Source organism: Ranitomeya imitator, chromosome 2, assembly GCF_032444005.1.
Source record: "Ranitomeya imitator isolate aRanImi1 chromosome 2, aRanImi1.pri, whole genome shotgun sequence".
Lineage (NCBI taxonomy): Eukaryota > Metazoa > Chordata > Amphibia > Anura > Dendrobatidae > Ranitomeya > Ranitomeya imitator.
The window spans coordinates 8487508-8501929 of record NC_091283.1 but is presented as its reverse complement, the minus strand read 5'-3'; positions in this window follow the sequence as shown (position 1 = coordinate 8501929).

Below are 14422 nucleotides of genomic sequence, written 5' to 3'. Positions count from 1 at the left end.
CCCTTTAATTTAATAGCTAGAATGGCCAAATTTTGCATAGACACACTACTGACATTAGTAGTGTGGAATATGCAAAAAAAATGGTGATATGAGATGGTTTACTGTATGTAATCATGTCTCAAATCATGTCGGGTTTAGGAAGGAGATAGCAAAAGCCGGTAATTGAATTACCGGCTTTAAAGCTATCTAGCGCTGTATGAAGTAATAATATATATATATGTATGTGTCTACTGACATATATATATATATATAGACAGTATATATGGTTTTTGGTTTTTTTTTACACATGGATCCCTTGTATAGCCGTATGTTGGTTTTGCAAGCCTGCGATAAAAACACGCAGTACGGATGCCATACGGATTACATACGGAGGAGCTACGGACCACTATTTTCGGGACTTTTCAGCGTATTACGGCCGTAATATACGGACCGTATTGTCTTACGCTGAGTGTGACTCCAGCCTTATAGTCATCTTTAAGCGTGGTGGATGAGAGAAGGCAGCGTTAGTAGAAAGCTAGCCATCATCAGACGTGCGGAGTCCAGATGTGTCCAGGAGAACCTGAGCCGCCATAGAAGAAACATTGCAGGCCACAAATAGCAGGGAAGAAACTATTATTTTTAGTGCAATCGTAAACAAACAAAAAAAATCCCTAGAAATTCAACCTTTGTTCTTTTTGGTCATCAATATTCTTTTGGCATAAATATATTTTTTAAAGCAGAATTTTATTTCTTGCAGAACAATGCAGATTTGGCCTAGAATATTCCTGAAGACTATGTAGTCTGCGTCTCCGGCCGCCGCCACCGTGCAGCAGCCACTCATCTGTCCTACTGCAAAGAATCCACAAACATAAATCCAAGGAAAGACCGAGCGAATAGGTTCATTCTACAGAGTGAATAATGCAAAGGTTTCTGGATGACTCCCAGCAGCCGGGTCACAGGCGGGAAGTGTGAGCCCCCAGCGCCCTCCGGTGGCCACAGCTGCATGTGCACTGTGCTGTGGAAATATCTGGGAAGTTACCCAAAAAAGAGCAATTCTGCTGTTTTTTCTTTGACATTTACTGTATGGATTAAACCAGTTTATTTTTTCGCAACTTTATTTCACATGGAATTACTAAGTCTAATTATTTTTTAATGTATTATCAATTTTTTCAAACTTTTGTTTCCCCCCCCCTTTTTTATATGTAAACATTATTTTTACTACTTTTTTTTACAATGTATTTGTATTCAAATAGTGGGCTTAAATTAATTATTTGATTACTGTTTGATTGTATAGTGAAATTATCCATGAAGCCCGTCCTGTGGACGATCGATGCAGTAACAGGAGCTGGATGGATAAAGCTCCATACACCCAGTCCTGATGTGTGGCGGGGAAGGGGTTAATAATGCAGTGAATTAGCTCCTATGGACCCACCACCCTGTAAACCTGTCAGCACCAGCAGACATTTTTTTTGCTCAATATAAAGAGTTCAGTACATGAATATAAATCATATACAAAGTAAAAATCTCTGAAAGGAGTAAATCTCTTTTAAGTTCAATTCTTGGAAAGATTTATCTAAGTGTGAATCCCGCGGTCAGGACAGGTCCTTATACAGCATGGCGGCATCCATAGGGTCACATGAGACTGGACCCAGGTTATACATCTGATCCAAATAGTTAATTAATTGTTACAAAATATCTTTAAAAAACAGATAATAGAGCATCAGCTTTACCAAAAACTAATTCTGGGCAAACAAGATCATGGGAGGCATCACAAACAGACCAACAATGGGCAGCCTGATAATTGTAGACAGTGTTTCTTGTTTCTTATAACATCAAAATTTATTCTGGTTTTCACCTAATTAATATTATCAAATTCTCTGGTGGTCTAGAGGGGTGAACGGATTATTAGTAAATTACCTGATGGTTTAGAGTACTGAACAGATTATTTGTGCATCTCCATGTGGGCTAGGGTGATGTAATTCATACTAGTATATTCCCTGGTGTTCTAGGGTGGTGGAAATAATATTTGTATATTCCCTGGTGGGCTATGGTGGTGGAAATAATACTAGTATATTCCCTGGTGGGCTAGGGTGGTGGAAATAATATTTGTATATTCCCTGGTGGGCTATGGTGGTGAAAATAATATTAGCATATTCCCTGGTGGGCTAGGGTGGTGGAAATAATACTAGTATATTCCCTGGTGGGCTAGGGTGGTGGAATTAATACTAGTATATTCCCTGGTGGGCTAGGGTGGTGGAAATAATACTAGTATATTCCCTGGTGGGCTAGGGTGGTGGAAATAATATTTGTATATTCCCTGGTGGGCTATGGTGGTGGAAATAATACTAGTATATTCCCTGGTGGGCTAGGGTGGTGGAAATATTATTTGTATATTCCCTGGTGGGCTAAGGTGGTGGAAATAATATTTGTATATTCCCTGGTGGGCTAGGGTGGTGGAAATAATATTTGTATATTCCCTGGTGGGCTATGGTGGTGGAAATAATACTAGTATATTCCCTGGTGGGCTAGGGTGGTGGAAATAATATTTGTATATTCCCTGGTGGGCTATGGTGGTGAAAATAATATTAGCATATTCCCTGGTGGGCTAGGGTGGTGGAAATAATACTAGTATATTCCCTGGTGGGCTAGGGTGGTGGAATTAATACTAGTATATTCCCTGGTGGGCTAGGGTGGTGGAAATAATACTAGTATATTCCCTGGTGGGCTAGGGTGGTGGAAATATTTGTATATTCCCTGGTGGGCTATGGTGGTGGAAATAATACTAGTATATTCCCTGGTGGGCTAGGGTGGTGGAAATATTATTTGTATATTCCCTGGTGGGCTAAGGTGGTGGAAATAATATTTGTATATTCCCTGGTGGGCTAGGGTGGTGGAAATAATATTTGTATATTCCCTGGTGGGCTATGGTGGTGGAAATAATACTAGTATATTCCCTGGTGGGCTAGGGTGGTGAAAATAATATTAGCATATTCCCTGGTGGGCTAGGGTGGTGGAAATAATACTAGTATATTCCCTGGTGGGCTAGGGTTGTGTAAATAATACTAGCATATTCCCTGGTGGGCTAGGGTGGTGGAAATAATATTTGTATATTCCCTGGTGGGCTATGGTGGTGGAAATAATACTAGTATATTCCCTGGTGGACTAGGGTGGTGGAAATATTATTTGTATATTCCCTGGTGGGCTAAGGTGGTGGAAATAATATTTGTATATTCCCTGGTGGGCTAGGGTGGTGGAAATAATATTTGTATATTCCCTGGTGGGCTAAGGTGGTGGAAATAATACTAGATATTCCCTGGTGGGCTTGGGTGGTGGAAATAATATTTGTATATTCCCTGGTGGGCTTGGGTGGAGGGGGTAATATTAGCATATTCCCTGGTGGGCTAAGGTGGTGGAAATAATATTTGTATATTCCCTGGTGGGCTACGGTGGTGGAAATAATACTAGTATATTCCCTGGTGGGCTAGGGTGGTGGAAATAATACTAGTATATTCCCTGGTGGGCTAAGGTGGTGGAAATAATACTAGTATATTCCCTGGTGGGCTAGGGTGGTGGAAATAATATTTGTATATTCCCTGGTGGGCTTGGGTGGAGGGGGTAATATTAGCATATTCCCTGGTGGGCTAAGGTGGTGGAAATAATACTAATATATTCCCTGGTGGGCTACGGTGGTGGAAATAATACTAGTATATTCCCTGGTGGGCTAGGGTGGTGGAAATAATATTTGTATATTCCCTGGTGGGCTAAGGTGGTGGAAATAATACTAGTATATTCCCTGGTGGGCTAGGGTGGTGGAAATAATATTTGTATATTCCCTGGTGGGCTAGGGTGGTGGAAATAATATTTGTATTTTCCCTGGTGGGCTAAGGTGGTGGAAATAATATTAGCATATTTCCCGGTGGGCTAGGGTGGTGGAAATAATATTAGCATATTCCCTGGTGGGCTAGGGTGGTGGAAATAATATTAGCATATTCCCTGGTGGGCTAGGGTGGTGGAAATAATATTAGCATATTCCCTGGTGGGTTAAGGTGGTGGAAATAATATTAGCATATTCCCTGGTGGGCTAGGGTGGTGGAAATAATATTAGCATATTCCCTGGTGGGCTAGGGTGGTGGAAATAATATTAGCATATTTCCCGGTGGGCTAGGGTGGTGGAAATAATATTAGCATATTCCCTGGTGGGCTAGGGTGGTGGAAATAATATTAGCATATTTCCCGGTGGGCTAGGGTGGTGTAAATAATAATAGTATATTCCCTGGTGGGCTAGGGTGGTGGGGGTAATATTAGCATATTCCCTGGTGGGCTAAAGTGGTGGAAATAATATTAGCATATTTCCCGGTGGGCTAGAGTGGTGTAAATAATAATAGTATATTCCCTGGTGGGCTAGGGTGGTGAAAATAATACTAGTATATTCCCTGGTGGGCTACGGTGGTGGAAATAATACTAGTATATTCCCTGGTGGGCTATGGTGGTGGAAATAATACTAGTATATTCCCTGGTGGGCTACGGTGGTGTAAATAATATTTGTATATTCCCTGGTGGGCTAGGGTGGTGGGGGTAATACTAATATATTCCCTGGTGGGCTACGGTGGTGGAAATAATATTTGTATATTCCCTGGTGGGCTACGGTGGTGGAAATAATATTAGCATATTCCCTGGTGGGCTAGGGTGGTGGAAATAATATTAGCATATTCCCTGGTGGGCAAGGGGGTGGGGGTAATATTAGCATATTCCCTGGTGGGCTAGGGTGGTGGAAATAATATTAGCATATTCCCTGGTGGGCTAGGGTGGTGGAAATAATATTAGCATATTCCCTGGTGGGCTAGGGGGTGGGGGTAATATTAGCATATTCCCTGGTGGGCTACGGTGGTGGAAATAATATTAGCATATTCCCTGGTGGGCTAGGGTGGTGGAAATAATATTAGCATATTCCATGGTGGGCTAGGGGGTGGGGGTAATATTAGCATATTCCCTGGTGGGCTAGGGTGGTGGAAATAATATTAGCATATTTCCCGGTGGGCTAGGGTGGTGGAAATAATATTAGCATATTCCCTGGTGGGCTAGGGTGGTGGAGATAATACTAGTATATTCCCTGGTGGGCTAGGGTGGTGGTGGTAATATTAGCATATTCCCTAGTGGGTTACGGTGGTGGAAATAATATTAGCATATTTCCCGGTGGGCTAGGGTGGTGGAAATAATATTAGCATATTCCCTGGTGGGCTAGGGTGGTGGGGGCAATATTAGCATATTTCCCAGTGGGCTAGGGTGGTGGGGGTAATATTAGCATATTCCCTGGTGGGCTAGGGTGGTGGAAATAATATTAGCATATTCCCTGGTGGGCTAGGGTGGTGGGGGCAATATTAGCATATTTCCCAGTGGGCTAGGGTGGTGGGGGTAATATTAGCATATTCCCTGGTGGGCTAGGGTGGTGGAAATAATATTAGCATATTCCCTGGTGGGCTAGGGTGGTGGGGGCAATATTAGCATATTTCCCAGTGGGCTAGGGTGGTGGGGGTAATATTAGCATATTCCCTGGTGGGCTAGGGTGGTGGAAATAATATTAGCATATTCCATGGTGGGCTAGGGGGTGGGGGTAATATTAGCATATTCCCTGGTGGGCTAGGGTGGTGGAAATAATATTAGCATATTTCCCGGTGGGCTAAGGTGGTGGAAATAATATTAGCATATTCCCTGGTGGGCTAGGGTGGTGGGGGTAATATTAGCATATTCCATGGTGGGCTGGGGTGGTGGGGGTAATATTAGCATATTCCATGGTGGGCTAGGGTGGTGGAAATAATATTAGCATATTCCCTGGAGGGCTAGGGTGGTGGAAGTAATATTAGCATATTCCCTGGTGGGCTAGGGTGGTGGAAATAATATTAGCATATTCCCTGGTGGGCTAGGGTGGTGGGGGCAATATTAGCATATTTCCCAGTGGGCTAGGGTGGTGGGGGTAATATTAGCATATTCCCTGGTGGGCTAGGGTGGTGGAAATAATATTAGCATATTCCCTGGTGGGCTAGGGTGGTGGGGGCAATATTAGCATATTTCCCAGTGGGCTAGGGTGGTGGGGGTAATATTAGCATATTCCCTGGTGGGCTAGGGTGGTGGAAATAATATTAGCATATTCCCTGGTGGGCTAGGGTGGTGGGGGCAATATTAGCATATTTCCCAGTGGGCTAGGGTGGTGGGGGTAATATTAGCATATTCCCTGGTGGGCTAGGGTGGTGGAAATAATATTAGCATATTCCCTGGTGGGCTAGGGTGGTGGGGGCAATATTAGCATATTTCCCAGTGGGCTAGGGTGGTGGGGGTAATATTAGCATATTCCCTGGTGGGCTAGGGAAGAGGAGTGGAAGTATGAATAATAAATTCAGGTTGTTCTTGGGATCAACATTATATTATCTAATCATTCTGCTCCAAAATCCACAGATTAGAAACCTCTTTGAAGAAGCTTCACTTTTTATTTCAGCGGTAAAACAAGTCTACAATAAAGGTGGTGCTGTTTTTGTTACTGTTTTTTTATATGAAAAAAGTTTTTTTATATGAAAATGTGAATTTCTGCGGCTTTTCTGCTAGAAAAAACTGCAACAAATGAATCAAGTAAAGGAGAAGAATTCTCCGCGCACAAGACAACTTGTTTGTAAGAGGGGATGGGAAGAAAAACATTAGACTTGAACAAAGAAGATCCAGGAAAACATACTCAGATGGGAGGTAAGAACATTTCTAAAACAATCCACAGCAAGGAGATTGGAACAAAACAAAATCCTCTAAACTGCATGCTCGCAAACGCCAGAAGCCTGACAAACAAGATGGAAGAACTAGAAGCAGAAATATCTACAGGTAACTTTGACATAGTGGGAATAACCGAGACATGGTTAGATGAAAGCTATGACTGGGCAGTTAACTTACAGGGTTACAGTCTGTTTAGAAAGGATCGTAAAAATCGGAGAGGAGGAGGGGTTTGTCTCTATGTAAAGTCTTGTGTAAAGTCCACTTTAAGGGAGGATATTAGCGAAGGAAATGAGGATGTCGAGTCCATATGGGTCGAAATTCATGGAGGGAAAAATGGTAACAAAATTCTCATTGGGGTCTGTTACAAACCCCCAAATATAACATAAACCATGGAAAGTCTACTTCTAAAGCAGATAGATGAAGCTGCAACCCATAATGAGGTCCTGGTTATGGGGGACTTTAACTACCCGGATATTAACTGGGAAACAGAAACCTGTGAAACCCATAAAGGCAACAGGTTTCTGCTAATAACCAAGAAAAATTATCTTTCACAATTGGTGCAGAATCCAACCAGAGGAGCAGCACTTTTAGACCTAATACTATCTAATAGACCTGACAGAATAACAAATCTGCAGGTGGTTGGGCATCTAGGAAATAGCGACCACAATATTGTACAGTTTCACCTGTCTTTCACTAGGGGGACTTGTCAGGGAGTCACAAAAACATTGAACTTTAGGAAGGCAAAGTTTGAACAGCTTAGAGATGCCCTTAATCTGGTAGACTGGGACAATATCCTCAGAAATAAGAATACAGATAATAAATGGGAAATGTTTAAGAACATCCTAAATAGGCAGTGTAAGCGGTTTATACCTTGTGGGAATAAAAGGACTAGAAATAGGAAAAACCCAATGTGGCTAAACAAAGAAGTAAGACAGGCAATTAACAGTAAAAAGAAAGCATTTGCACTATTAAAGCAGGATGGCACCATTGAAGCTCTAAAAAACTATAGGGAGAAAAATACTTTATCTAAAAAACTAATTAAAGCTGCCAAAAAGGAAACAGAGAAGCACATTGCTAAGGAGAGTAAAACTAATCCCAAACTGTTCTTCAACTATATCAATAGTAAAAGAATAAAAACTGAAAATGTAGGCCCCTTAAAAAATAGTGAGGAAAGAATGGTTGTAGATGACGAGGAAAAAGCTAACATATTAAACACCTTCTTCTCCACGGTATTCACGGTGGAAAATGAAATATTAGGTGAAATCCCAAGAAACAATGAAAACCCTATATTAAGGGTCACCAATCTAACCCAAGAAGAGGTGCGCAAACCGGCTAAATAAGATTAAAATAGATAAATCTCCGGGTCCGGATGGCATACACCCACGAGTACTAAGAGAACTAAGTAATGTAATAGATAAACCATTATTTCTTATTTTTAGTGACTCTATAGCGACAGGGTCTGTTCCGCAGGATTGGCGCATAGCAAATGTGGTGCCAATATTCAAAAAGGGCTCTAAAAGTGAACCTGGAAATTATAGGCCAGTAAGTCTAACCTCTATTGTTGGTAAAATATTTGAAGGGTTTCTGAGGGATGTTATTCTGGATTATCTCAATGAGAATAACTGTTTAACTCCATATCAGCATGGGTTTATGAGAAATCGCTCCTGTCAAACCAATCTAATCAGTTTTTATGAAGAGGTAAGCTATAGGCTGGACCACGGTGAGTCATTGGACGTGGTATATCTCGATTTTTCCAAAGCGTTTGATACCGTGCCGCACAAGAGGTTGGTACACAAAATGAGAATGCTTGGTCTGGGGGAAATTGTGTGTAAATGGGTTAGTAACTGGCTTAGTGATAGAAAGCAGAGGGTGGTTATAAATGGTATAGTCTCTAACTGGGTCGCTGTGACCAGTGGGGTACCGCAGGGGTCAGTATTGGGACCTGTTCTCTTCAACATATTCATTAATGATCTGGTAGAAGGTTTACACAGTAAAATATCGATATTTGCAGATGATACAAAACTATGTAAAGCAGTTAATACAAGAGAAGATAGTATTCTGCTACAGATGGATCTGGATAAGTTGGAAACTTGGGCTGAAAGGTGGCAGATGAGGTTTAACAATGATAAATGTAAGGTTACACACATGGGAAGAAGGAATCAATATCACCATTACACACTGAATGGGAAACCACTGGGTAAATCTGACAGGGAGAAGGACTTGGGGATCCTAGTTAATGATAAACTTACCTGGAGCAGCCAGTGCCAGGCAGCAGCTGCCAAGGCAAACAGGATCATGGGGTGCATTAAAAGAGGTCTGGATACACATGATGAGAGCATTATACTGCCTCTGTACAAATCCCTAGTTAGACCGCACATGGAGTACTGTGTCCAGTTTTGGGCACCGGTGCTCAGGAAGGATATAATGGAACTAGAGAGAGTACAAAGGAGGGCAACAAAATTAATAAAGGGGATGGGAGAACTACAATACCCAGATAGATTAGCGAAATTAGGATTATTTAGTCTAGAAAAAAGACGACTGAGGGGCGATCTAATAACCATGTATAAGTATATAAGGGGACAATACAAATATCTCGCTGAGGATCTGTTTATACCAAGGAAGGTGACGGGCACAAGGGGGCATTCTTTGCGTCTGGAGGAGAGAAGGTTTTTCCACCAACATAGAAGAGGATTCTTTACTGTTAGGGCAGTGAGAATCTGGAATTGCTTGCCTGAGGAGGTGGTGATGGCGAACTCAGTCGAGGGGTTCAAGAGAGGCCTGGATGTCTTCCTGGAGCAGAACAATATTGTATCATACAATTATTAGGTTCTGTAGAAGGACGTAGATCTGGGGATTTATTATGATGGAATATAGGCTGAACTGGATGGACAAATGTCTTTTTTCGGCCTTACTAACTATGTTACTATGTTACTATGTTACTATGTTTGTAAACAGCTTTGAGGGCTTTTTTGGACTTTTTTTTTTTTAATAAGAAAAGTCCCCACAAACAGAACTCTGTGACCAGACCCTAAACTTTCCCTTTCTGTGATCTTTGCTGCCTCCTTGTTCTCCAGTGTGATGTGCGGATCCGCCATCTGTCAATCTCAGCCGCCAGCAATCAGTTCTTAGAGGAAATCCAGGAGGGAGAAGCTTGTGAGATCCCCGGAGCCGTCGGCCTCAGCTCGGTGGAAGCGAGATAACGTTTATATCGCCAATATCTGAAATCTAGAAATTCCGATTTTTCGGCCACTTTTATATTTAATCTTTCCAATGAAACTTTATCTTGAGAGTGATTTTCATGTCGCCTCTTTGTTCTGATCGGAGGTTAATGAAGATTTTTATGTTTTTTGATTTTCTTTGCCAGTGATAACGCGGCGTTTACTCGCAGATTCCGCTCCTCGTGTTCGGCGACTCTCCACCTCTTCATAGAAGTGGAGTTTTATCATTTAGAAAGAACTTTTCTATTTGTTCTTTCTTCTCCGTCGCCCCCGTATGAAGATCTTCTACACTCGAACCTAAAGGCAATAAAATGGGACATGGCTTTCGTTGGATCCCAGAGAACCCTTCTCCCCATGATATCCGCCGTGCTCGCTGTCACGGCCATTGATTTCGAACTTATTGGTATCTGACTGACAGCGATCTGAGCCAGAAGCCAAAGTAAGTAGGAAAGAAGAAACTTAATTCAAGAAAAAAAGTCAATAAAATAAGCATTAAAAGTTTTTAAATAAATGAAAAAGAAAAAAAAAATCCTCAGAATCCTCAGTTTCTCCATATATATTATAACGTGCAGCCTGTGATGTCCCCTCCTCCGCATCATCACCTTTAATCACCGGTATTTTGACAGCCGCACTCCTCCTGGTGGGATAACTGCCCTTACTATTAATACTGTTTCCACACTCGTCATTAAAGGGAATGTGCCATCCAAAATCAATCAGGTTTTTGCTGTAAAATGTATTTATTTTCAGACATACTTTTTTGAAAGTATACAACTTATGGTAGGGTGCTCTACGCAATTATACATACACTATAAGATGGGAGGGTGCAGAGTAACATGGGAAGGGAAAGGGCAGAAGAAAAAAGAAAAAGGCCAATGCATAACAATGTGCACACCTGAATGTGAAAAAAAAAATGCAAAAATACTTTATTGACAAACAAATGCACACAATAAGTAAAACATTTAAAAATAGGAGACAACAATCCAACACCCCTGTACCAGTGTGACCCATATGGATATATATGTAGTAACAAGAAATGTGGTAGATAAATTGTAAGCACTAAGTGTAGTAAGAGGCACAAGGGGGCAGCAAGGTAGCGAGCCCTGGGGGGGCAGCAAGGTAGCGAGCCCTGGGGGGCAGCAAGGTATCGAACCCTGGGAGGCAGCAAAGTACCAAGCCCTGGGGGGCAGCAAGGTAGCGAACCCTCGGGGCAGGAAGGTAGTGAGCCCTGGGGGGCAGGACGGTAGCGAAACGTGGGGGCAGCAAGGTAGCGAACCCTGGAGGCAGCAAGGTAGTGAGCCCTGGGGGCAGCAAGGTAGCGAACCGTGGGGGCCAGCATGGTAACGATCCCTGGAGGCAGCAAGGTAGCGAGCATTGGGGGCAGCAAGGTAGCGAGCCTTTGGGGGGCAGCAAGGTAGCAAACCCTGGGGGGAAGCAAGGTAACGAGCCCTGGGGGCAGCAAGGTAGTGAACCCCGGGGGGCAGCACGGTAACGAGCCCTGGAGGCAGCAAGGTAGCGAGCATTGGGGGCAGCAAGGTAGCTAGTCCTTGGGGGCAGCAAGGTAGCGAACCCTGGGGGGAAGCAAGGTAACGAGCCCTGGGGGCAGCAAGGTAGCGAACCCTGGGGGCAGCAAGGTAGTGAACCCTGGGGGGAAGCAAGGTAATGAGCCCTGGGGGCAGCAAGGCAGCGAACCCTGGGGGGCAGCAAGGTAACGAGCCAGGGGGGGCAGCAAGGTAGCAAACCCTGCGGGGCAGCAAGGTAGTGAGACCTGGGGGGCAGCAAGGTAGTGAACCGTGGGGGGCAGCAAGGTAACGAGCCCTGGGGGCAGCAAGGTAGCAAACCCTGGAAGGCAGCAAAGTACTGAGCCCTGGGGGGCAGCAGGTAGCAAACCCTGGGGGGCAGCAAGGTAGTGAGCCCTGGGGGGCAGCAAAGTAGCGAACCATGGGGGGCAGCAAGGTAGCAAACCGTTGGGGGCAGCAAGGTAGCGAACCCTGGAGGCAGCAAGGCAGCTAGCCCTGGGAGCAGCAAGGTAGCAAGGCCTGGGGGGCAGCAAGGTAGTGTACCCTGGGAGGCAGCAAAGTATCCACATGCGTTTTTTCCGTGTTTTTCTTGCGTTTTTTGCGCTGATTTTTTGCAGATTTTTCCGGAGGTTCCCAATGCAATAATATAGTGGGAAATCCACAAAAAATTTGCAAAATTAATGAACATGCTGCGTTTTTTACCATGATGCGTTTTTTTTTTTTCGCGGAAAAAAACGCAACATATGCACAAAAATTGTGGAATGCATTATAAATGATGGGATGCATATGTATGCATTTTTTATGTGTTTTTGTAGTGAAAAAAAACGTGGAAAATCCAGAACTTGTGCACACAGCCTCAGGAGAAACCATGAACCTAATGGAGGTGTGATCCTTTCTCCCCTGCATGATGCCTCCTGCATATATTTGGTCAATGCCAATTATGGGACAACGTACAAGACGATTGTCTGGTAACACCCTCTTGGCCTTATCATAAATTGTAACCTACACTTTGTAAGCAAATATCCCCACAACAGACAGGAGACATAATAAATAACTACTTTTTCATCCCTTCTGCAGTCTTTATTCCGTCATGTGTCCGATGTAAAAAGCTACATCTCTTTATTCTCTCATTCCGACATTAGAAGCAATTATACGAGTATCTGCACACAGTGCCGAGTAGATCCAGGGCTGTCGGTTATTGCTAGGCAGTGGTCGAAACATCTTCTGACCACAAATTATCTAACAAGACAGAGGACATAGTCATGGGGAACCTTATATATTTAATATTGGGATGAAAGCAGCACTGGAAGCATTGTGATCAGAATTGTAAATTACCGGAGTCGTCTTTCCACTAAACTAGTATTGTATGCAAATATGTATCCAGTGTGGGAAGACCGAGGTGAAGCGTCTGAGCATATAACGTACAGGATCCTCCGCTCCTCCTGTGAATTAGCCTGAACCCAAACTAAACCATTGTGAATGGAAATCTTCTGTGCGCCCCGGTCACCGCACCCAGTCCGTCTGTGAGTTATGAAGCTTCCACATGTGTAAGTTCACCATCACCCAACCAGTCTTGGCTGACGTGTTTCCCCCCAACATCTGACACCTCCGGAGGCTGATGAAGAGCTCAGTCCGTGCTGCCCAGTCTGCCCTAATTCATCCTCCAAGAGCTCGATGGCAATGCAGATCAGGCTCCTTCTTTAGCCTTTCTTGGCGTTGTGGTGCAGCGGTCGGGCAGCGCAATCCCCGCGGCCACATCAGGCTTTCTTACTCCTGTTAGCAGGTATCTGAGAGACCATCATCTTTGCTGCCGGCCACCAGCAATGGCGGCATCAATACCGCAGCCCCCCAGTCTAAGGAATGGAGCCCCAAGGCTGTACAGTACAATATCACACGGATATACTGAAAAATATAGATATTCACAAAAATATTATAATATGCGAGTCCTCAGTGGTTGATGCCTTTTATTGGCTGACTAAAAAGATGGTAGGAAATGGCAAACTCTGGAGACTCCTCAGGTCTCTTCATCAGGCGGAGAACAAGAAGTTCTCTACTTCTCTTCTTCACAAATATGATGAAAAATATTCACAGAACCCGCACCGGACCCTCCTCATAAGTCACTGCCGGACCCTCCTCATAAGTGCCTGCCGGACCCTCCTCATAAGTGCCTGCCGGACCCTACTAAGTGCCTGCCGGACCCTCCTCATAAGTCACTGCTGGACCCTCCTCATAAGTGCCTGCCGGACCCTCCCCATAAGTCACTGCCGGACCCTCCTCATAAGAGCCTGCTGGACCCTCTTCATAAGTGCCTGCTGGACCCTCCTCATAAGTCACTGCCGGACCCTCCTCATAAGTGCCTGCTGGACCCTCCTCATAAGTGCCTGCTGGACCCTCCTCATAAGTCACTGCCGGACCCTCCTCATAAGTCACTGCCGGACCCTCCTCATAAGTGCCTGCCGGACCCTCCTCATAAGTGCCTGCCGGACCCTACTAAGTGCCTGCCAGACCCTCCTCATAAGTCACTGCCGGACCCTCCTCATAAGTGCCTGCCGGACCCTCCTCATAAGTGCCTGCCGGACCATCCTCATAAGTCACTGCCGGACCATCCTCATAAGTCACTGCCGGACCCTCCTCATAAGTCACTGCCGGACCCTCCTCATAAGAGCCTGCCAGACCCTCCTCATAAGTCACTGCCGGACCCTCCTCATAAGTCACTGCCGGACCCTCCTCATAAGTCACTGCCGGACCCTCCTCATAAGTCACTGCCGGACCCTCCTCATAAGTCACTGCCGGACCCTCCTCATAAGTCACTGCCGGACCCTCCTCATAAGTGCCTGCCGGACCCTCCTCATAAGTGCCTGCCGGACCCTACTAAGTGCCTGCCGGACCCTCCTCATAAGTCACTGCCGGACCCTCCTCATAAGTCACTGCCGGACCCTCCTCATAAGTGCCTGC